The 22676-nt window shown below is 39.2% G+C and overlaps 1 protein-coding gene and 1 pseudogene across 1 annotated transcript in view; both read right to left on the bottom strand.

Annotated features, from left to right (window-relative positions):
- Positions 1-16010, bottom strand: part of LOC144261869 (rRNA methyltransferase 2, mitochondrial pseudogene) — a 71888-nt pseudogene extending 55878 nt beyond the window's left edge.
- SLC35F3 (solute carrier family 35 member F3) overlaps positions 1-22676 on the bottom strand; it is a 276349-nt gene that overhangs the window by 235226 nt on the left and 18447 nt on the right. The window lies entirely within an intron of this gene.

The following is a 22676-nucleotide window of genomic DNA, read 5'->3' as shown; positions in this document are numbered from 1 at the left end:
CAGACTGCCAGGGGTGTGTGTAGGGGGACACATCAGCTTTGAGGCAAGAGTGGAACTCCAGGGGTGAGTGCCTGCCATAACATTCCGATTCCTAGATGAAAAGGATATACAAGGCCATGATCCTGAAGAAATGGCAGAATATAAGAAAGAATGCACTGAAGCAATTTTGAGAGAAGTAGAAGCAAACACACAGAGTAATAGCTTTCATCCCAGCATCTAAATTATTAAGTTTTTTAAAATCACTTTTTCCCTTGAAAACCTCAGACAGAGAAAACCCAGAAACTAAAGACTTATAAATGAATAATACTATTGTTAACAAAACATCTCATGTCCTAAGGCAATTGTGAACATAATACAACTAAATTACAAATATTACACATAAAAAGGCAACATGGTATAATAGTAACCAAGGAGAAGATACAAGGCAAACAAAAGGGGGGAAAACCCAGCAATAAAGCAAAAGCATCAAAAGGAAAGGAGATAAATAGAGAAACAAGTACCTGTAGTCCGTGTAACTATAGTAACCAAGACAACCAAAGAAAAAGAATTAAACAATAGAAGATGGCAGGTAACTGTATACACAATTCCATTAAATCTCTCCATCTTTACTAGAAAAATTAATATCAAACATTTAAGGTGAATACATTGGATCAGCACAGAAAAGATGAAAGAAAGTGACCTCATAAAAGAAAGTCAAACAATCAATGGGAGATATGACAATAAAATTCTATTCAAGATGTAGAACTTCTTTTTAATAAAGGACCAAATTATCCTCATAGTTTACAGTGGTCTGCTGAAAAGTACCCAAATTTTGGTCACATTTGGTTTTCCTGCCTTAAGCAATCGATAAAGCAGGCCAGGGCTGGCCTTACCATTAGGCAAATTGAGGCAGCCACCTGAGGTGCCAGACTGTGGGGGGCGCCACTAGGACCCAGAATGTAAAAAATTGTGTCTGCTGCTGGTGCATATATATTTTCTCTGCTCTACATACACAGAGATGGTGGAGTGCTGTGCTGGAGGAAGGAGGGCACAAGAGACATAAAAGGCAGGCAGGAGAAAAGGTGAGAGGAAAAACAGAAAGCAGCAGGAGCCGCAGGGAGAGAGAGGGGGAGGAGCCTCTTATGTACCTCTCTAGCACCCCCAGGAGCCTGGACTGATTAACACCAGCTTCTCAGGGAGCTTCCTGTTTCCTGCTGCTTCCCTGAACCCACTTGAGGAGAAAACGCAGTCAACTGAAGTAGTAGGAGCCAGTTAGGCCCTTTAAATGCTGATATCTTCCCTCACTCAGCCCCTGCTACCAGCCTACTTGTTTGTCCCCTTCAATTGCGTGTTGAGAGCCACTACAGCTGGCTCAGAACAGCAGTCATGAGTGAAAGAAGAAAACTCCCCTCTGGGACAGCATTCAGAAAAAGAAAGAAAGCAAAGGAAGCTTTTCTATCTGAGCAGGAAGGAGCTCTCCTGAGATACATAGACATAAATAGAAAAGGAGTACTTGTGGCACCATAGAGACTAATCAATTTATTTGAGCATAAGCTTTTGTGAGCTACAGCTCACTTCATCGGATGCAAGTGAGCTGTAGCTCACGAAAGCTTATGCTCAAATAAATTAGTTAGTCTCTAAGGTGCCACAAGTACTCCTTTTCTTTTTGCGAATACAGACTAACACGGCTGTTATTCTGAAATAGACACAAATGCTCACAGTGAACCTTCTGGCCCCAGTGAGGATGTGAGTGGTGAGGAGATGCCTGATCTTCCAGTTAGTCAGAGTGCAGGTGACCTGGCAGCTACTGCAGCATCCATATCTCCATCTCAAATGGATGTAAACATGCACATTCCTGAAGAAAAGTGTAGATCAGAGAAGAGTGTGGTGGAAGCGCAAGAAACAGCTGCTCCTGAGTTTAGTTCCTTAAGTCTAGATGATCCAGGACTGTGGACCCACCTGAGCAGTAGCCTGAGGGACTTCCTTGTACTGCATGGGCCACAGCAAGTGAAAAACTTCATGTTCCCCAAAGACAATGAAAATAGAAGTTTCCATCCAACACATTATCTGCATGAAATCCCCAATGGTGACAAAGTGGAGAGGCCATGGCTTATGTACTCAGAAACTCAGAATGCTGCATACTGTTTTTGTTGCAAACTCTTCCAGTCCAATGTTCCAGCCACATTGGGTTCTACAGGAACCAAGGACTGGAAAAATCTGGCTACAAATCTGGCATGCCATGAGAAGGCAGCAAATCACCAGAGAGCATTCCATAGGTAGAAAGAGCTTGAGATGAGACTAAGGTTAAAGGCCACCATAGATGATCAGCATCAAGAAAAGATTGCATCAGAGTCTCTTTACTGGCAAAATGTTCTGAAAAGGCTCATTGCCATTGTGAGAATGCTTGCTACCCAAAACATTTAGCACTGCGTGGCAATTCAGATCAGCTGTATGTGCCAAACAATGGAAACTTCCTTAAAATTGTGGAGCTGATGGCTGAGTTTGATGCTGTACTCCAGGAGCATCTAAGAAGAGTCACCATCCAAGAAATGTACACACACCACGACCTTGGAAAAACAATTCAAAATGAGATCATACAGTTACTGGCAACAAAAGTCAAACAGAAGATTGTGGCAGATCTGAAGTCAGCAAGATATTACTCTGTTCTTCTGGACTGCACACCTGACATCAGCCATACGGAACAAATGACTTTAATGGTGCATTTTGTAACAACAGCAGAACCTAGTGAAAATGTCCCTGCAATGGTGACTGTCAGAGTGCATTTTCTAGAATTTATTGACATTGATGATATTACAGGAGCTGGTATAACAAATGTGCTTCTTAAAAGCTGGAAGACATGGGAATTGCGATAGCTGACATGAGAGGTCAGGGCTGCGATAATCGTGCCAACACGAGAGGAAAGAACAGAGGAGTCCAGATATGGATCCAAGAGTTAAACCCTCAAACTTTTGCAGTTCTCATTCATTGAACTTGGTGGTCAGTGATGCAGCATCAGCTTCTAGTGAGGCTGCTGAATTTTTTAATGTAATTCAAAGCATCTATGTATTTTTCTCTGCATCAACTCATTGATGTCAAATTTTGAAGTAACATCTGGGAACATCCTCTCTGACGCTGAAACCACTGAGTGCCACACGATGGGAAAGTTGAGTGGAGGCAATAAAACATTTCTGACATTCAAAATAACAGGTCTAAAGTTAAACTCTCAGTTTGTTGCGGACTTACTGGAGAATTTTTGGGATTATGAGAGCAGAATAGAATAAAACTTTAGCTGCATCTTCCTACTTCAGCAGTTTCTAGTTGAAGGGGAAGAGAATGTTGAGTGAGGCTGTTTAAACTGCTTTTTTGTTGTTGTTCATTTTTGTTCAAATCTATTTTATATAAACTTCCAAAAAACATTTGGTCTTACATCTCATGTTGTGAACTAACTTTCCAGAACTCCGGAGAGTTCTCCAGCAAAAAAGAGGGAAGTCAAAATTTGATATTCCTGATATTTCTAAACAGAAGACAAAAACAAAAAACACTTTTAAAAAGAAACTTGAGACAGTCATTACACATTGGGAAGGAGTAAAGAAATTGGAAAGAGCACAGGCAAAAACTTTGTTTTCCATTTTACCTTTGAATATCAAATCCAGGAATTCACATCATGAAGCAGGAATGAAACATCAGCTAAACATTTATGCCAATGAAGTAGTCACTATTGACAGCTCTAAGATTTTGTAAAGAACTTACAATATTACAAATTTGAAGTTAAAGGACAATTCAACTTCAGTACAAAGTTTAGGAACATCTTGCTAGCTATAAGGATAGTTAAGTACTGAAATAGGTTTCCAAGGGAACTTGTGGAAACCTTGTCATTGGAGATTTTTAACAAAAGGTTAAACAAACACCTGTCAGGGATGGTCTGGTCAGTGTTTCTCACATGCAGGCACCAGGGCCTTTCCTTGCGGACACAGCCATCTGGGCTGTGATGGAGGGGGCGGGGTGCAAAGCAGTGGCAATGCAGTTGGGCCTTGCCCCCCTCCAGAGAGAAAAACTCTGTGGAGGTGCAGGCAGCTGGTGAATTCCCCACTTTCCCAGGTGCAGGGGAGGCAGGCTTCGGCCACGGGGCTTCGGGCTCCGTCCACGTGGCGGCAGGCTCTGGTTCCAGGCTCCAGCCCCATGTTCACCACCCCTGCCATCGTCCCTGGGCCCTGCTGCCTCCCTGCCCACCTCCCATTCAGGACTTAAATTTATCCCAGGGCTTGCCGGGGCTGAGTAAGCCTGCTGTGAAAAGTGATATTAACAAACATACAAATATCACTTTTCACAGCAGAAGACTTACCAGCTAGCAAGTCTTGGAAGAAAAAAAGTGCAACCAAAAAAGCAAAAGAAACAACAAAAAGACAAGAACATGCAAAGTGCCTTATTTGTGTTTCTATTCTGTTTAGGTCCAATAAAGAATAGAGACAACTGTAAATTATTTTTATTACTGAGTCTGAAATAACCCCCTACATAAAAAATTACAATGATTTGGACATGTATATGTGCATATTTATTTGTTTTTCCTAAAGTTAATTAAGAATTTTAAGAAAAATTGTCAGTGCTGCCACCATCAAGAGTATACTTAGTCCTGCTTCAACACAGGGAACTGGATTAGATGACCTCCCAAGGTCCCTTCCAGCCCTACATTTCTGTGATTCTCTAATGGGGAAAGATTTTGAAAGGCACAAAGGGGATTGAGGGGCCCAGCTCCCACTGCTTTTCAGTGGGAATTAGGTACCTCACTTTTGTCCCTGTGCCTTTAAAAATCTCTCCCTTGATTATAAAAAGGGGAATAATGTAGTTTTAATATGGGAGCACTAGAAACCCTCAATATCGTTCTCAATACATAATCTCACGAACGCTGCTGCCATCTGATTCAGCAAATATCAGATACCCAAATTCTTTTTGTGACAGTCTTGTAAAAATAATAATAAATAATAATGTTAAATAGTGAAAACTAGAAGGCTGTGGGCTTATTGTACAGTATAGTTACCCAGAATGTGACGGAATCTCATTAACTGCAGCAAGACTAGCAGAATGCCCCAGACAAGACCTAAGGATGTCAGAATCCATCACCCCAAAACACTTTTATACATTTTAATGATCTCATCAGACCTGTACCTACAAAAACTGAGCCCATGGAATACCTGATGGTGTCACAATTGTAATCTCTTTCAACCATATGACAGGGTAGATATTTAAGCCTTCCACCAAATATACAGGGGCTTTCCACTTGGATGCCATCATATTCCAGGTGCACCTGCACCAAGAGAAGTACTCCTGGGAGATACATCCTTGACCCCATACTCCCCCTACACTGCATGATGCACAGAGGAACAAAAGAACGGGAAGAGCTACGGTAGGATCACTCAGAGGGAAGACGTTTCAGAGTGGTAGCCGTGTTAGTCTGTATCAGCAAAAACAACGAGGAGTCCTTGTGGCCTCTTAGAGACTAATAAATTTATTTGGGCATAAGCATTTGTGGGCTAAAACCCACTTCATCAGATGCATGGAGTGGAAAATACAGAGGCAGGTATAAATACACAGCACATGAAAAGATGGGAGTTGCCTTACCAAGTGGGGGGGTCAGTGGTAACGAGCCAATTCATTTAAGGTGGAAGTGGGCTGTTCTCAACAGTTGACAAGAAGGGGCAAAAATCACATTTGTAGTGCTAATGAGGCCAATGTAATCAAGGTGGCCCATTTCAAACAGTTGACAAGAAGGTGTGAGTATCAGCAGGGCGAAATTAGTTTTTGTAGTGACCCATCTCACCAGCAACTACATACCACACAACATAAACATTAACCCAGGAACCAATCCCTGCAACAGACCCCGTTGCCAACTCTATCTGCATGTCTATTCAAGGGACATCATCATAGGACCTAACCACATCAGCCACACCATCAGGGGCTCGTTCACCTGCACATCTACCAATGTGATATATGCCATCATGTGCCAACAGTGCCCCTCTGCCATGTACATTGGCCAAACTGGACAGTCTCTATGCAAAAGAATAAATGGACACAAATCAGACATCAAGAAGTATAACATTCAAAAATCAGTAGGAGAACACTTCAATCTCCCTGGATACTCAATAACAGACTTAAAAGTGGCAATTCTTCAAGAAAAAAACCCTCAAAAACAGACTCCAATGAGAAACTGCAGAACTGGAATTAATTTGCAAACTAGACACCATCAAATTAGGCCTGAAAAAAGACTGGGAGTGGATGGGTCACTACAAAAACTAATTTCCCCCTTCTGATACTCACACCTTCTTGTCAACTGTTTGAAATGGGCCACCTTGATTACATTGGCCTCATTAGCACTACAAAAGTGATTTTCCCCCCTCCCTTGGTATTTGCCCCTTCTTGTCAACTGTTGAGAACAGCCCACTTCCACCTTAATTGAATTGGCTCGTTAGCACTGACTCCCCCCACTTGGTAAGGCAACTCCCATCTTTTCATGTGCTGTGTATTTATTCCTGCCTCTGTATTTTCCACTCCATGCATCTGATGAAGTGGGTTTTAGCCCACGAAAGCTTATGCCCAAATAAATTTGTTAGTCTCTAAGGTGTCAGAGGGAAGAGGCAGCTATTCAAGTTTTTTCTTCCCCTGTTTAGTTGCTTTTGTTTCCTCCACAACTATCTCCAGGCCACATGGTAAAGGAACATGTAGCCGGAGCGTGGGAAGAGCCAGGGAATAATCACTACATGGGACATATTTCCCCTCCTCCTTGAACTAAGTTCCACGTCAGAAAGAGGGATTCATTAATTCTGTTTGTAAAAACTAATTATCGCCCTGCCCCTTGCTCACCTGCTTCATATTGCATGGTTCCAGAAGGAGAATGTGGTAATGCTGCAAAATTATCTGAATTAATTTGTTCCTCTGCAAACTTATTTGCTGGAAAGGAACATATGGCCCACACCACTGGTTAGCTAGTGTGGTCTCATCCTTCCCAAACAGACCACTTCGTGGAAAAGTACTTGAATCCCAGCAATGATACAAAAAATATAGTGGCTCCATCAGTTAGGTATGACGGTGGATATTTATGGGATGCTGCCAGACCTATTTGTGAGAGTTTGAGGGAGACAGACCATATAGCAATGCATATTTGAATTAGTTATTTGCCTTTTCTTTCTTAAAAACTGTTATGCACAAACAGAGTCTTACATATAACAAGCACTGATGTGTGCCAACATTGCCAGAACATGCTCATTTAAAACGTGAAGGAAGTATGCTTACACTTTGGCTTTGAAAGTACATTGGTAACCATTTAATTTAGCAACTACAGATTCACAAATTTCTTTGGATATAATTAGGACTAGCCTGAACTTTCCCTTGAAATAAAGTTTTTGGGGTGTTTTGAAAAGTTTGGTTATATTTTTATTTTTTCATGCCCATATCAGGACTGGAGACAAAAGTACCAGAAAAGAACTCAAGGTTTTTCTAACCCTAAAAGGAAAGAGAGTTAGGCAAATCTCATGAGAAGGCCAGTTTGAAAAGATTTCAGGATCCTTTTTGCAGAACCAAAAGATTCACATAAGCTTCTAAACCCCAAATCTTTGGAGATTTGCCCATCTCTAGTGATTAAGGCCTACTTTTTAAAAATGTGCATGCACTTTTGCACACACACAGCTTGCAAGTACAATTCAAGGATATGCAAAAGGAGTAAAGATTTAGTAACTTATTGTGTACCATTCCAAAAAGTAATGCATATCTTCATTTTGTCATCATCTACTCGCAGGAAGTGGAGGGTAACAGTTTGCCAGGGAAATTATAATAAAGCCATCAAGGTTCCGTAATTAAGAGGTGGTTGAGCGGGGATAGTGAGCGTTGGGGTGCCCTTCCCAGTTTCTGCTCTGTGTTAAAAGTCCCATGTATCAAAAGTGTTAAGCTTCCCACTGATATGCATTTTTCTTTCTGTTTAAGCTAAAAAGTGTATTGACTCTCTCCATGCGGGGGAACCTTGACTTGCAATCACAATGCATTTTCTCAGGGAAAACAACATATCCATTACAATATCTCCATTACTACTATCAAAAATACTCCACTACTACCTAGCAATAAACAGATAAAAACTGAATAGCTTTCCACTACAAATAATGATGTAACAAGCTTTTACTTGGCATACCATAACATCCCATATAATATTTATTGAATATTATAAACAGAAAAGTTTCTCCTTTTTTGTCTGTTTTCTTTTTTTAAAAAAAATAAATCTTTAGTAGTTAAAAAAAAGTTTATGCAACCATTATAGATGTCTATTTTAGCAAAGTCAACACAATCCATAATTCTTTATATGATACTTTAACCTAGTGTTCATGGACTGTTAAACCCCACAAGTAACCTCCCTCCCCATATTCTAATGCCATTAAAAGCAGAGTTTAGATCCAGAAAATCAGAGGATTCAGAGGTAGGGCTGAAACTAGATCTTTAACTTACTCCACTATGGCAGCACAGCAGTATTGCAACATATAAGTATTGTTTGGAGACCCCCTGGAATTCTCATACATAACATAACAAAAGAGTTGTTACAGCTCATCAGCCTAGTGACCTTGCCTGATATAGGCAGGCCTGAGCACATTAAATAAACACAGTTTTCCAAGCCTGCACGACTACTAAAACATGGGAAAGAATACAGATTTTATCCTTGGCTTGAATTACTTGTGCTTGATTGCACAGAGAATGGATTATAAGACAAGTTATCGGGTAAATTGATAGAGTTAGTCTTGCATTTCGCTTAATAACTGAGAAGCTCTATCATCAATACAATTTTCTCTCCAAAGAATAATATTTTAGGCTATCAAGAGCTCATTTTACTACCAGATTGTCCTTTTCCTTGGCTGAACAGAAAGCTTCCTGTTAAAATATATTTCTGCTTAGATACAGGCTTGGTTTAGGGACTTTAAAAAAGAAATTTAGAATATTGAGTTGATTGATACACAGTCATTTTGGTTTATTATGTAAATTTATATTTAAGCAATTTTAAAAGCACTTTTACTGTACCATATAAATCACTTTTTATATGCATTTTAAAGTAGATATTTGTACTAATTAACACAATTCGTTCTGAATCATTATTTGATCTATAACATAATACCGCAGAAATGTATTCAAGATATGGAGTCATTGCAATTTAATTATTATGTATTGATTATTATTTAACATTTATATTATGGTGACACCTAGAAGCCAACTAAGTTGGTGCCTTGTGCTAGGCGCTGTACAAACATATACCATATTACATTCCCTGCCCCACAGAATGTACAATCTAAACAATATAACAGGTACATACGACAAACAAATGAGCTGGAGTGGGAGTTGGAGAAGACAGAGTGACAAAACAACAAGATGTACCCAATTCTTAGACAAGTTGGGAGCAGTAATCAAAACTCATCTGTGTTATCAGATTGCAGTATCCTGTATACACTATGGAAGAGGTGAGTTATGAGGGCTTGAAGGAAAATACAGGAGTCCCTTTATGGATTTTGACTAGAAGCTTTTCCCATAAGTGTTAGGGCTGGCCTGGGAGAAAGGATTTAAGTACTAAGTAAAAAGTTATTGTTTGTATTGTACTGTTGCCAAAAGAATTTAAGCAACACATTTCCTTTTTAGAAAAAATCCTCAAAAAAAGATCAGCAGTGTACAAACAAACATACTTAGCATAAAGCAACTTAGCCATTTATTGCTTCTATCTAAATTAAAGTGCAAACCAGATTTTTTTCTTAATAAAAGCCATTTTCAAAAGTACTTGCCCTTAGGTCATGCCTTGGTACAGCCTGAAGTGAACATTTTTAGGCCGTTTATAAAACTCCTAATAATGAAAATGCTACACAGCCCAGTGAGTGTTGCAATAATTAAACCCTTCTTTGTCCTTTCAATCATACAGCTTCTCAACTCTCTCCGCTATGGGAAATATTTTGAGCTAAAGATTTTTATTTAGACCCCATTTAATCTACTTAAAGCAATCCTTTACATTACAATATATCCTGATTTAAGGCTTTTGTGATAACATTGTTTCCAACATAAAGCTAGACTTTAATGGCACTAAATCCTAGCATATTAAAATCAGTAAAAATAAAGGGTTGGGGTTTTTTTTCAATTTATTTTAATTTTTTCCATGACATAGAATTGGTACATATTTTTGAGGCATTTTTTGGCAACAGTGCAGACAAGCACAAAATAGTTGTTGTTTGCATTGTGTATATTTATGTGGTCAAATTTGCATACAACCAGGCACAGTAGGCTTTAAAGAGTTAGTATATTTGACAGTAATATAATGAAATCTTTCTCCTCCATCCTTTTGTTTTTAGCAGATAAAATAGTCCCTTTCCCCACACACATCTTTCAATTTATGCTCCATTTAAGAAAACAGAGGTGAAAATCCTGGCCCTATTGAAATCATAGGCAAAACTCTCACTGACTTCAATGGGCCCAGGATTTCACCCCACTACCTGTCACCAATACTGTCTCATTGTTTCCTTGCACTCCCATCTGTCTGTCTCCATCTGTTGTCTCTTGTCTTATATTTAGATTGTAAGATCCTTGGGGCGAGGACCATCATTTTGTTATGTATGTGTACAGCGCCTAGCACTATGGGGTCCTGGTCCACGAGTGGGCTCCTAGGCACTAAGATAATACAAATAATAGTAACAACAACAATAATAATTTTGACCTTCGAGACTGAACTCAATAATCAAAGGAAGTCAGCACAGACTGAAGTTTTGCACTGATTTTCCTTTCACTTAATATGTAATAAAAGACATCCACATGTCTAATTATTTATCATGTTTTTAATCTTCCTTGCCTTATCTCAATACGATGAGTGAATTCTTCCAAGACTGGGAAATCCATGGCTAGTTCATCATGCTAAAATAGTAGATGGATGTCCTGAGTCAAGACCCACTTTGCTGTACGCTATCAAGCTACTGTTCTGATAAATACCCTTCATAAGGAAGCCTGATAATAACATTGCCTGGATCAACTGGAATGTTATATTTAGTAATTAGTCTCAAATTAGTGCTCTAAATTTGGACTAGTAGCTATTGATAAAAGGGCATATCTATTGTACATGGATAAAATTTCTTTCTCCTCCTGAATTGATCTGATCCTGCTTTGAAAATGTGCTTAAATTTGACTGAAATCAAATACCACCAATAAAGAATTTTGAACTCATTTTCCATAGTAGTATTATAAACAAAAGTGATCTCTTTTCTATAGTTGCAGCTACTCATTAAGTGGAATTTTCCTATTAATACTTTTATTCCACCTATTCATAATATTTGTATATGGTTTCATATCAATCTCAACTAATAATTTGCATATGTTAGAAATGAATGCTTCCTTATTTCTCTGTTTGGTTGTCTCAAACTGGGTGAGAGGTCTATTTATTGTATTAGTTCTGCCTAAATGGGTTGCATAATTGCAAATATTTATAAAATTTGAGAGGGACTATTATACTAGGCTTGACCTCACCATAAATGCTTCACTCCAAAAATATCTGGTTCATTGACCTAATACCAGCCACATCTCATTCTTTAAATTCCCCAAAATATTGCCTCCCATCATCTGAGATAAGCTCAGTGCTATAAAAGATGATGATGGTGATAGAAATGAAGTGAGATTGTTCTAAACTTCATTACAGATATCTAGAGTCAAGCTGGTAAGGATAATTGTAAGCACCTAGAAGATAATATGGTGATGAATAACAGTCAACATGGATTTGTCAAGAATCAATCATGTCACATCAACCTCATATCCGTCTTTGACAGGGTAACAAGCGTTATGGATGGGGGGGAGGAAGTTGCATATATGATATATTTTGACTTTTGTAAGACTTTTGATACTATCTCACATGACCTTCTCATAAGCAAACGAGGGAAATATAGCCTAGACAAACCTACTATAAGGTGGATGCACAACTGGTTGGAAAACTGTACTCAGAGTAATTATCAATGGTTCACAGTCAAGTTAGAAGGGTATATCGAGTGGGGTCCTGAAGTGCTTTGTCCTGGGTCTGGTCCTATTCAATATCTTCAGAGATGATTTGGATAACGGGATAGAGAACACACTTATAAAGTTTGTGGATGATACCAAGATGGGAGGGGATGCAAGAGCTTTGGCGGACAGGATTAGAATTCAAAATTATCTTTACACACTGGAGAAGTGGCCTGACATAAATAGGATGAAATTCAGTAAGGACAAATGCAAAGTACTACATTTAGAATAACTTAGGAAGGAATACTCAATTGTACAAATACAAAATGAGAAATGACTGCCTAAGAAGTAGTACAGGAAAAAAGGAGCTGGGTGTTATAGTGGATCACAAACTAAATATGAGTCAACAATGTAATACTACAAAAAATTATCATCATTCTGGGACGTAGTAGCAAGAGTGTTGTAAGCAAGACACAAGAAGTAATTCTTCCATTCTCTTCAGCACTTATAAGGCCTCACCTGGAGTACTGTGTCTAGCTGTGTCCACCACATTGCGGGAAAGACATGGACAAATTGGAGAAAGTCCAGAGGAGAGCAATAAAAATTATTAAAGGTCTAGAAAACATGACCTATGAGGAAAGATCGAAAAAACTGGGTTTGTTTAGTCTGCAGAAGAGAAGATTGAAAGGGGACATAACAGTCTTCACATACATAAAAGGTTGTTATAAAGAAGAGGGTGATAAATTGTTCTCCTTATCCACTGAGGACAGGACAAGAAGTAAAAGGCTTAAATTGCAACAAGAGAGATTTAGGTTAGATAATAGGAAAAACTTCCTGGCAGGGTGATTAAGCACTGAAATAAATTGCCTAGGGAGACTGTGGAATCTCTGTCATTGGAAGTTTTAAAGCACAGGATGGACAAACACTTGTAAGGGATGGTCTAGATAATATTTAGTCCTGTCTCAGTGGAGGAGGCTGGCCCCTTCCAGACCTATATTTCTATGATTCCATGGCTGAAGTAAATGAATTTTCCCTATTGTTTGCATTTTCAGATTTCATACATCTCTCAATGGCAGATTATTTAAATGACCATTTAACTTTTTACTAGCATCTCTGTCATTTATGACTCTTCTATCTGACCTATCCAGTTTGGAGTTTAGTACACTATAAAAATCTCACTCCTCACATGCCCCTCCCCTGAGTTAGAAAAATCTCCTTCATTGGAGGCCTTGCAGTTCTTGGGAAACAATTTCATAAAAATATCACTTGATATGGTGCATATATAGAGACCAAAGTAATTTTCCCCTCAAATAACATTTCTTTAAGTAATAGAACTCTAGCTTCTAAATCTTTCAGTCCTTCCTTTAAAATAAGATCTAGCTATCAATATAGTCATGCTCTTCCTTTTCAAGTGGCATAAAGAGAAATATGCTTGGTTAAACAAGTTTCCCTGAATCATTGGTTCTCATCCAATCTTGTGGATGTGTTACCTGAAATAACAGGGTATCAGGGACAAATTTCTTAGAAGTTCCTACAGAATTTTCCTTCTTTTAATTTTGTAGTTAAACCCTCTAAATTTACTGATAGACATTTAAAATGATTTATTCTTTATTGTTTACTTTGGCAATTAAGCTTTGTTTACTGCTTAGCAATATATAAATCTACTTTAACATTAGCCTGCTGCCAGTGTATAACCCTGTTTTATCCTCAGCAACATATTAATACAATAAAAACTCAGAGTTACAAACACCAGAGTTACGAACTGGCCAGCCAACCACATGCCTCATTTGGAACCAGAAGTACACTATCAGGCAGTAGCAAAGACAAAAAAACCCGCACAAATACAGTACAGTACTGTGTTAAACATACACTACTAAAAAAAAATAAAGGTAAAGATTAGAAAAACAAAGATTTGACAAGATAAGGACATTTTTTCTGAGCTTGTTTCATTTAAATTAAGATGGCAAACATTTTTCTTCTGCATAGTAAAGTTTCAAAGCTGTATTAAGTCAATGTTCTGTTGTAAACTTTTGAAAGAACAGCCATAATGTTTTGCTCAGTTATGAATAGTTTGGGGTTATGAACAACCTCCATCCCTGAGATGTTTGTAACTCTGAGGTTCTAGTGCTAGCCATTTCAGAATGCTGAACTAACCTTAATAGTAATAGATTTATCACTAATACTGGTTATGATTTTTACAGCCCAACAGAATGAGATCTATCTGATCCCATATCTGTTACAACTAACTTATTTAGTATTTTTAAAAATTTATTGTACTTCAATATATTCATTGAAGCTTTTGAATTATTTTAAGGTGGTATTTGAATGTTTGAAACTATAATGCACCAGTTGCCAGAATATTAATGTTTCCCTTATGTTCTGCCCTTTCAAAGTTTAATTTTTAAATTCTTATGTTTCACAACTATCTTACAGCAGTCAGGAAAAAACCTGCCTACCGCAGGGTGGGGCTTGCACCTTTTTCCTGAAGTATCTGGGTGCAGAACACTGGACTAGATGGACAACTAGTCTTATCCATTATCGCAATTCCTATCTTCCTACTAAGAATTAATATCACCATAGTAACAGCCTTAACTAGAGAAGAGATACCTCTCTCAGCCTTGGAAGGTCCAGTTCTTCAAGTGGGATGAGCACCATCCCTAAGTAGGTAAGTCTGACTTTGGCTGCTGTAAGCATCCTTAATGAATATCTAAATCCATTCAGATAATACATTTTTGGTAGCTTTACACCCTTTCTTGGGATCTTCAAGATGAATGAACAGTCATCTATAAACCTAAAACATCATGGCCTTTCTCACAACTAGTATATACATATATAGAGAGAGAGAGCGAGAGAGAGAGAGCATGCGCGCGCCAACTCAGCCTCCTTGGAGGCAGAGGAACAAGGAGGGCAAAACATTTGCCCAGTTCTGGAGGAAACCAGAAAAGCACTATGGTGCTTCCTATTTATTAGCACAGTGAGACTAACATTAGCATTGACATATTATACTGAATTACACTGTATATATCTATCTACTGCTTATTACTCAATATTAGATTTTTGCAGGTATTTTGAAATTATCATTCAATGCATACGCTGATTCCTGTATAAGAAATCTTCTACCAAACACTACTAAGCATCCGAGCAAATGATCTTTTCAAGCCTTTAAATATATTATGGATGCTCACACACTTATTAGTACAACAGCTACAGGAAACTTTCCCTTTCATTGTGGTTTATTCAGGGAAAGTAATGTGAATTTATTTTCTGCTTCCTTCCCTCCAGAGAGGTTAACCTAGGGGGAAAGAGGAAAGGTAAAAAGCACATTACATTGACTTTTCTATCACACCTCCTAATTAGTTTTCCCTTTTTTCTAGAAACTGCAGTTAGGAGTATAAAGGCTGTATGCATTTTGAAATAACTGGCTGTCAAACTATATAGCATTCACTGCTGAGACTACAAAAATGGCTAATTTAGGGCTATTGTAAAACGCCTAGAAATAAGTGGTCTAAGTCTACCATATAAAAGGTAATTGCAGCACATAATTACTGGACTTTTTTCCCCCATTACACTGGGTTCCACCACTGTGTTATTTGGAATAACAGCACATTGTGAAATATAACATGTGCCTTCACATGGGCCAGATTCCCATCACTAAGTGCACCTGGAAGTGCAGGCACCCACCTGTCATCCTGGAGGCTACTAAATTCAAAAATAGGCTTGGAAGGATTTAATTTTTATTGGAAAATCAAATGTCAGTAAATGTCAATTTCACTGTATACACACACAGACACACACACAGGAAAAAATCTTTTCATAGATAATAATCAAAGTTTACAAACAGGCAAAGAAAAATGCTGCTTGTGAACTCATTGGAGTCAATTTCCAGCGACTCAGACTTTTGAATTAGGCTTGTTACAAGTGGACCAGCAAATGAATAGTAAAAACAGGTCTGATTTGTTGATCCAGGATATTTACTTTGTATATTTAGATATATGATGTTTATAATTTGTGTTTTAATGGTTTATAAAAAGTTTACCTTTTTGAATCTCCATGTCTGCTAGAACAATGACTAGGCTTGGCAGATTTAGATTTTTATTTTTAATAATTTAGACCGATTCGTATCAATGCTTAAAAATAAACATTGATACGAATATATGCTTTATTTTCCCCCATGCACACTCTCAAAAGCAATAGCTGCACTGTTTTAATTTAAACTTGCTTATTTGACTGTGCAACAAAAAGACCTTGCAGTATTAGGATAGCCCAGACAGCATTCATGTCTGGGAAAAGTGTGTGGTTTAGGGGGAAGATGGTAAGGGCAGAACTTAACTCAATTTCTGTTCATATTAAAGGTACGAAGCCTAACTTTGGGAGTTTTAAATGGGATTTGCTTGCAGGCCTATTGAGAAGAATGACATTATCACCACATATAGTTAAATAGCATGGCCATTAAAAATATTGTACAAACTAGCTACTGTATAGCTTCTCTGCCACCAAAAGATATCCTCATGCACCCAAGACCTTGTCATCACTAGATTTGTATCAACTATGAATTTGGCCCATTGTGTCTAATATTTCCTCTGTAGCACGCCTGACATTTTCTTAGACAGATCTAATGCTCTCTTCTGTTTTGTCTTTTATTTCTTGTGGACACTTCCAGGGATCTGTGTCCCTTACTAACTTCACCCAGACACTGAACTGAAGTTTTTAAGTCCCCATATTTTATCAGTCTGTAATGTACAATCCCTAGATGCTTTTTTCTAACTAGGCTATCTAAAAGATCATACATGAGTGTATTATATCACAATATGGAGTCACACAACCAAAATGCCCCCTAATATAAATGGGCTTGGGCTGGTTGCAGGATATTTTCCCTAAGCAAAATATGGGGTGGTGGAATGTGAGGTTCAAAGGGGGTGGGTGACAAAAGCCCACCACCAAGCATAAAAAAAGGTGACCTTAACTTAAGTCGAGATGTTTTGAGGGAGGGGGGGAAAGGAAAACATTACAGTAGGGTCATAGGAGCAACAAGAGGGAAAACTGTGGGGGAATCTGCTCAACATCTTAGATGTCTACACACAAATGCAAAGAGTATGGGGAATAAACAGAAAGAACTGGAACTAAGCTAAATCATCACTTTAATTGGCATCAATGAGATTTGGTGGATAAATCTCACAACTAGAATATTGCTATAGAGGGGTATAGCTTGTTTAATAAGGAGAAACAGGGTAAAAAGAAAGGAAGTGTGGCTATATACATAAAAATGTATACACTTGTTCTAAAGTCCAGAAGGAGGTGAGACACAGACCAGATGAAAGTCAGACAGCTGCAGCAGCACAGGAGCCAGCAAACAGAGCTGTAAACAGGGGAGTCTGAGTGGGAGTCTGTAAGGGGAGTTTGTATTGTGGTGCTTGTTTGGGATTTGGTTTTGCTGTGGGTGGTGGTGTTTTGGAATGGTTTGTGTTTCCCAGATTAACAGGGTTTAGGTGGGAAGGCTATGACAGATACAGAGGCAGCAGTGGGAGTGACCCATGTAGTGGAAGACACAAAGGGGATGACTGGATGTGGAAGCTGCGGTATGTACATGATCCTGGAGGGGGCACCTGGTAAGAGTTTTGTCTGTATGAAATGCCGTCTGATAGAGCTGATGGAGGAAAAGATCCGAGGTTTGGAGATGCAAGTGAAAAGTCTGGTTGAGTTTAGGAAGGGCTTTGAGCAGATTATGGAGCAAAGACATGAGGTATCTGAAGGGAAAAGCTCAGACTTACAAATGGAAGCAGGGCTGGGGAATTCTGAGGGCAGACTGGGTGAGGAAAGTGGTCAGTGGAAGCATGTGACTAAAGGAACCAGGAAGAGAAAAATATGGGCTAGTGAAGGAGAAATAGAGCTCAAGAACAGGTTTGCAGAGTTGGAAAATGAAGAAGGGGATCAGCAGGTAGTCGCTGAAGGTGGAAGGGCAAGGAAGAAGAGAAGAGCGGCTAGTCCTATAGGAAAAGGGGAAGAATCAATGGAGACTACGCCAAATATGAGCCCCAGGAGGATACAGGATGGGTTGAAGAGGATTACAAGGGAGAATAGGAATGGAAAGAACTTGCAGCCAGAGGGAACAGGGGATAGACTGGAGAATAGCACCTTCATCAGGAAAAGGCAGGTCTATGTGATCGGGGACTCTTTACTGAGAAGAATAGACAGGACTGTAACCAGAGCTGATCCAGAGAATAGAAGGGTGTGCTGTCTTCCAGGTGCTAAGATACGGGATGTAGATCTGAGGTTGAAAAGGATCCTAAAGGGAGCAGGAAAGAATCCCCTAATTATCCTTCATGTGGGAACAAATGATACGGCTAGATTCTCACTGGAAAGTATTAAGGGAGACTATGCTAGACTGGAGAAGACACTTAAGGAAATCGAGGCTCAGTGGGATTCTGCCTGTTCCTAGAGAAGGGCAACAAAGGTGTGACAAGATTATGACTATCAACAGACGGCTTAGGCAGTGTTGCTATAAGGAGGGCTTTGGGATGTATGGCCACTGGGAGGCATTCATGGACAGAGGACAGTTCTCTTGGGATGGACTTCATCTGAGTAAGGAAGGAAATAGACTTCTAGGATGGAGGCTGGCACAACTGATTAAGAGAGCTTTCAACTAGGAATTTGGGGGAGATGGTTGGGAGATGTCCAGTTAATCTCCATGCCGGATTTTAGCATTGAGATGGAAGAAAACAAAGTAAGAAAGGATACAGCCGTGGGTAGGAGAATGTATATAAGGAGGAAGGACAGTGTGGATACCAGTCTAATAGGTTATACTGGCTGTAGAATGACTGTGCCTAATAGGGTATAGAATGTGAGCGAGGCCAAACAGCAAAAATTAAGATGTTCGTACACCAATCTGAGGAGCCTAGGTAACAAAATGGAGGAACTAGAGCTACTGGTGCAGGAAGTGAAACCAGATATTATAGGGATAACAGAAACATGGTGGAATAGAAGTCATGACTGGACTACAGGTATTGAAGGGTATGTGCTGTTTAGGAAAGACCGAAATAAAGGTAAAGGTGGTGGAGTAGCACTGTATATCAATGATGAGGTAGAATGTAAAGAAATAAGAAACGATGGAATGGATAAAACAGAGCCCATCTGGGCAAAAATTACATTGGGGAAGAAAATTATAAGAGCCTCCCCTGAGATAGTGCTTGGCGTGTGCTATAGACCGCCGGGATCTAATTTGGATATGGATACAGCCCTTTTTAATGTTTTTAATAAAGTAAATACTAATGGAAACTGCGTGATCATGGGAGACTTTAACTTCCCAGATATAGACTGGAGGACGAATGCTAGTAATAATAATAGGGCTCAGATTTTCCTAAATGCGATAGCTGATGGATTCCTTCATCAAGTAGTTGCTGAACCAACTAGAGGGAATGCCATTTTAGATTTGGTTTTGGTGAGTAGTGAGGACCTCATAGAAGAAATGGTTGTAGGGGATAATCTTGGTTCAAGTGCTAATTCAGTTCAAACTGAACGGAAGGATTAACAAAAATAAATCTGCAGCTAGGGTTTTTGATTTCAAAAGGGCTGACTTTCAAAAATTAAGGAAATTAGTTAGGGAAGTGGATTGGACTGAAGAACTTCTGGATCTAAAGGCAGAGGAGGCCTGGGATTACTTTAAATCAAAGCTGCAGAAGCTATCGGAAGCCTGCATCCCAAGAAAGGGGAAAAAATTCATAGGCAGGAGTTGTAGACCAAGCTGGATGAGCAAGCATCTCAGAGAGGTGATTAAGAAAAAGCAAAAAGCATACCCGGAGTGGAAGATGGGAGGGATCAGCAAGGAAAGCTACCTTACCTTATTGAGGTCAGAACATGTAGGGATAAAGTGAGACAGGCTAAAAGTCAAGTAGAGTTGGATCTTGTAAAGAGAATTAAAACCAATAGTAAAAGGTTCTATAGCCATAAAAATAAGAAGAAAACAAAGAAAGAAGAAGTGGGACCGCTAAAAACTGAGGATGGAGTGGAGGTTAAGGATATTCTAGGCATGGCCCAATATCTAAACAAATACTTTGCCTCAGTCTTTAATAAGGCTAAACAGGATCTTAGGGATAATGGTAGCATGACAAATGGGAATGAGGTTACGGAGGTAGATATTACCATACCTGAGGTAGAAGCGAAACTCGAACAGCTTAATGGGACTAAATTGGGGGGCCCAGAAAATCTTCATCCAAGAATATTAAAGAAATTGGCACCTGAAATTGCAAGCCCATTAGCAAGAATTTTTAATGAATCTGTAAACTCAGGAGTTGTACCGTATGATTGGAGAATTGCCAACATAGTTCCTATTTTTAAGAAAGGGAAAAAATGTGATCCGCGTAACTACAGGCCTGTTAGTTTGTACTATGCAAGGTCTTGGAAAAAATTTTGAAGGAGAAAGTAGTTAAGGACATTGAAGTCAATGGTAAATGGGACAAAATACAACATGGTTTTACAAAAGGTAGATCGTGCCAAACCAACCTGATCTCCTTTTTTGAGAAAGTAACAAATTTTTTAGACAAAGGAAACGCAGTGGATCTAATTTACCTAGATTTCAGTAAGGCATTTGATACCGTGCCACTTCTTGGTGGAATTATTAGTTAAATTGGAAAAGATGGGGATCAATATGAACATTGAAAGGTGGATAAAGAATTGGTTAAAGGGGAGACTACAGCGGGTCCTACTGAAAGGTGAACTTCAGGCTAGAGGGAGGTTACCAGTGGAGTTCCTCAAGGATCAGTTTTGGGACCAATCTTGTAAACTGGAGTAATAGTAATAGGATGAAATTTAATAGTGAGAAGTGTAAGGTCATGCATTTAGGGATTAATAACAAGAATTTTAGTTATAAGCTGGGGACGCTTCAATTAGAAGTAACGGAGGAGGAGAAGGACCTTGGGGTATTGGTTGATCGTAGGATGACTATGAGCCGCCAATGTGTCATGGCCATGCAAAAAGCTAATGCGGTCTTGGAATGCATCAGGCGAGGTATTTCCAGTAGAGATAAGGAGGTTTTAGTACCGTTATACAAGGCACTGGTGAGACCTCACCTGGAATACTGTGTGCAGTTCTGGTCTCCCATGTTCAAGAAGGATGAATTCAAACTGGAACAGGTACAGAGAAGGGCTACTAGGATGATCCGAGGAATGGAAAACTTGTCTTATGAAAGGAGACTCAAGGAGCTTGGCTTCTTTAGCTTAACTAAAAGAAGGTTGAGGGGAGATATGATTGCTCTCTCTAAATAAATCAGAGAGATAAATACCGGAGAGGGAGAGGAATTATTTAATCTCATTACCAATGTGGACACAAGAACAAATGGATATAAACTGGTCACTGGGAAGTTTAGACTTGAAATTAGACGAAGGTTTCCAACCATCAGAGGAGTGAAGTTCTGGAATAGCCTTCCAAGGGAAGCAATGGGGGCAAAAGATCTATCTGGCTTTAAGATTAAACTCGATAAGTTTATGGAGGAGATGGTATGATGGGATAACATGATTTTGGTAATTAATTGATCTTTAAATATTCATGGTAAATAGGCCTAATGGCCTGCGATGGGATGGGATCTGAGTTACTACACAAAATTCTTTCCTGGGTATTTGGCTGGTGAATCTTGCCCATATGCTCAGGGTTTAGCTGATCACCATATTTGGGGTCGGGAAGGAATTTTCTTCCAGGGTAGATTGGAAGAGACCCTGGAGGTTTTTCGCCTCCATCTGTAGCATGGGGAACAGGTCACTTGCTGGAGGATTCTCTGCTCCTTGAAGTCTTTAAACCATGATTTGAGGACTTTAATAGCTCAGACATAGGTGAGAGGTTTCTCGCAGGAGTGGGTGGGTGAGATTCTGTGGCCTGCATTGTGCAGGAGGTCAGACTAGATGATCATAATGGTCCCTTCTGACCTTAGTATCTATGAATCAATGAATGGACTTCAAAAAAGCAGACTAACAGACTCAGAGAACTGGTATCTAAGGTCCCATCAGAAGAAAATCTAGGGGAAAAGAAGTTGAGAGCTGGCAGTTTCTCAGAGACAATATTAAAGGCACAACTGCAAATTAACCTGATGGAAAGAAAAGATAGGAATAATAATGAGACCAATATGCGTCCCCCAGGAGCTCTTTAATGACCTGAAAATCAAAAAGGAATTCTACAAAAAGTGGAAACATGGATAAATTACTAAGGATGAGTACAAAAGTATACCACAAGAACACAGGGACAAAATCAGACAGGCTAAGGCATAAACTGAGTTACACCTAGCAAGGGACATAACAGGCAATAAGAAAAGGTACTTCAAATACATTAGGAGCAAAAGAAAGGCAAAGGCCTACTACTAAGCAGTGGAGGAGAACTAATAAGGGATCACACCAAGAAGGCTCATGATTTAATGCCTGTTTTGCTTTTTTAGTGAATTGTGACCAGATGCTTAATCAAATTAATATTAACAAAAAGGGGAAAGGAACACAAGCCAAAATAGGGAATGAACAATTTAAAGAATACACAGATAAGTTAGGTGTATTCAAGTCATCAGGGCCTGACAAAATTCACCCTAGAGTATTTAAGAAACTAGCTGAATGAATCTTGGAAGAGTTTGTGATTACCTCTGAGAATTCATAGAGGACAGCTGAGCTCCTAGAGGACTGGAGAAGGGCAAACATAGTACCTACCTTTAAATAGAGGAACAAAGAGGAACCAGAGAGTTATAGAATAGT

Source organism: Eretmochelys imbricata, chromosome 3 (assembly GCF_965152235.1).
Source record: "Eretmochelys imbricata isolate rEreImb1 chromosome 3, rEreImb1.hap1, whole genome shotgun sequence".
Classification (NCBI taxonomy): domain Eukaryota; kingdom Metazoa; phylum Chordata; order Testudines; family Cheloniidae; genus Eretmochelys; species Eretmochelys imbricata.
Note: the sequence above shows the minus strand (reverse complement) of the source record. Positions and strands in the feature narration are given on the sequence as shown.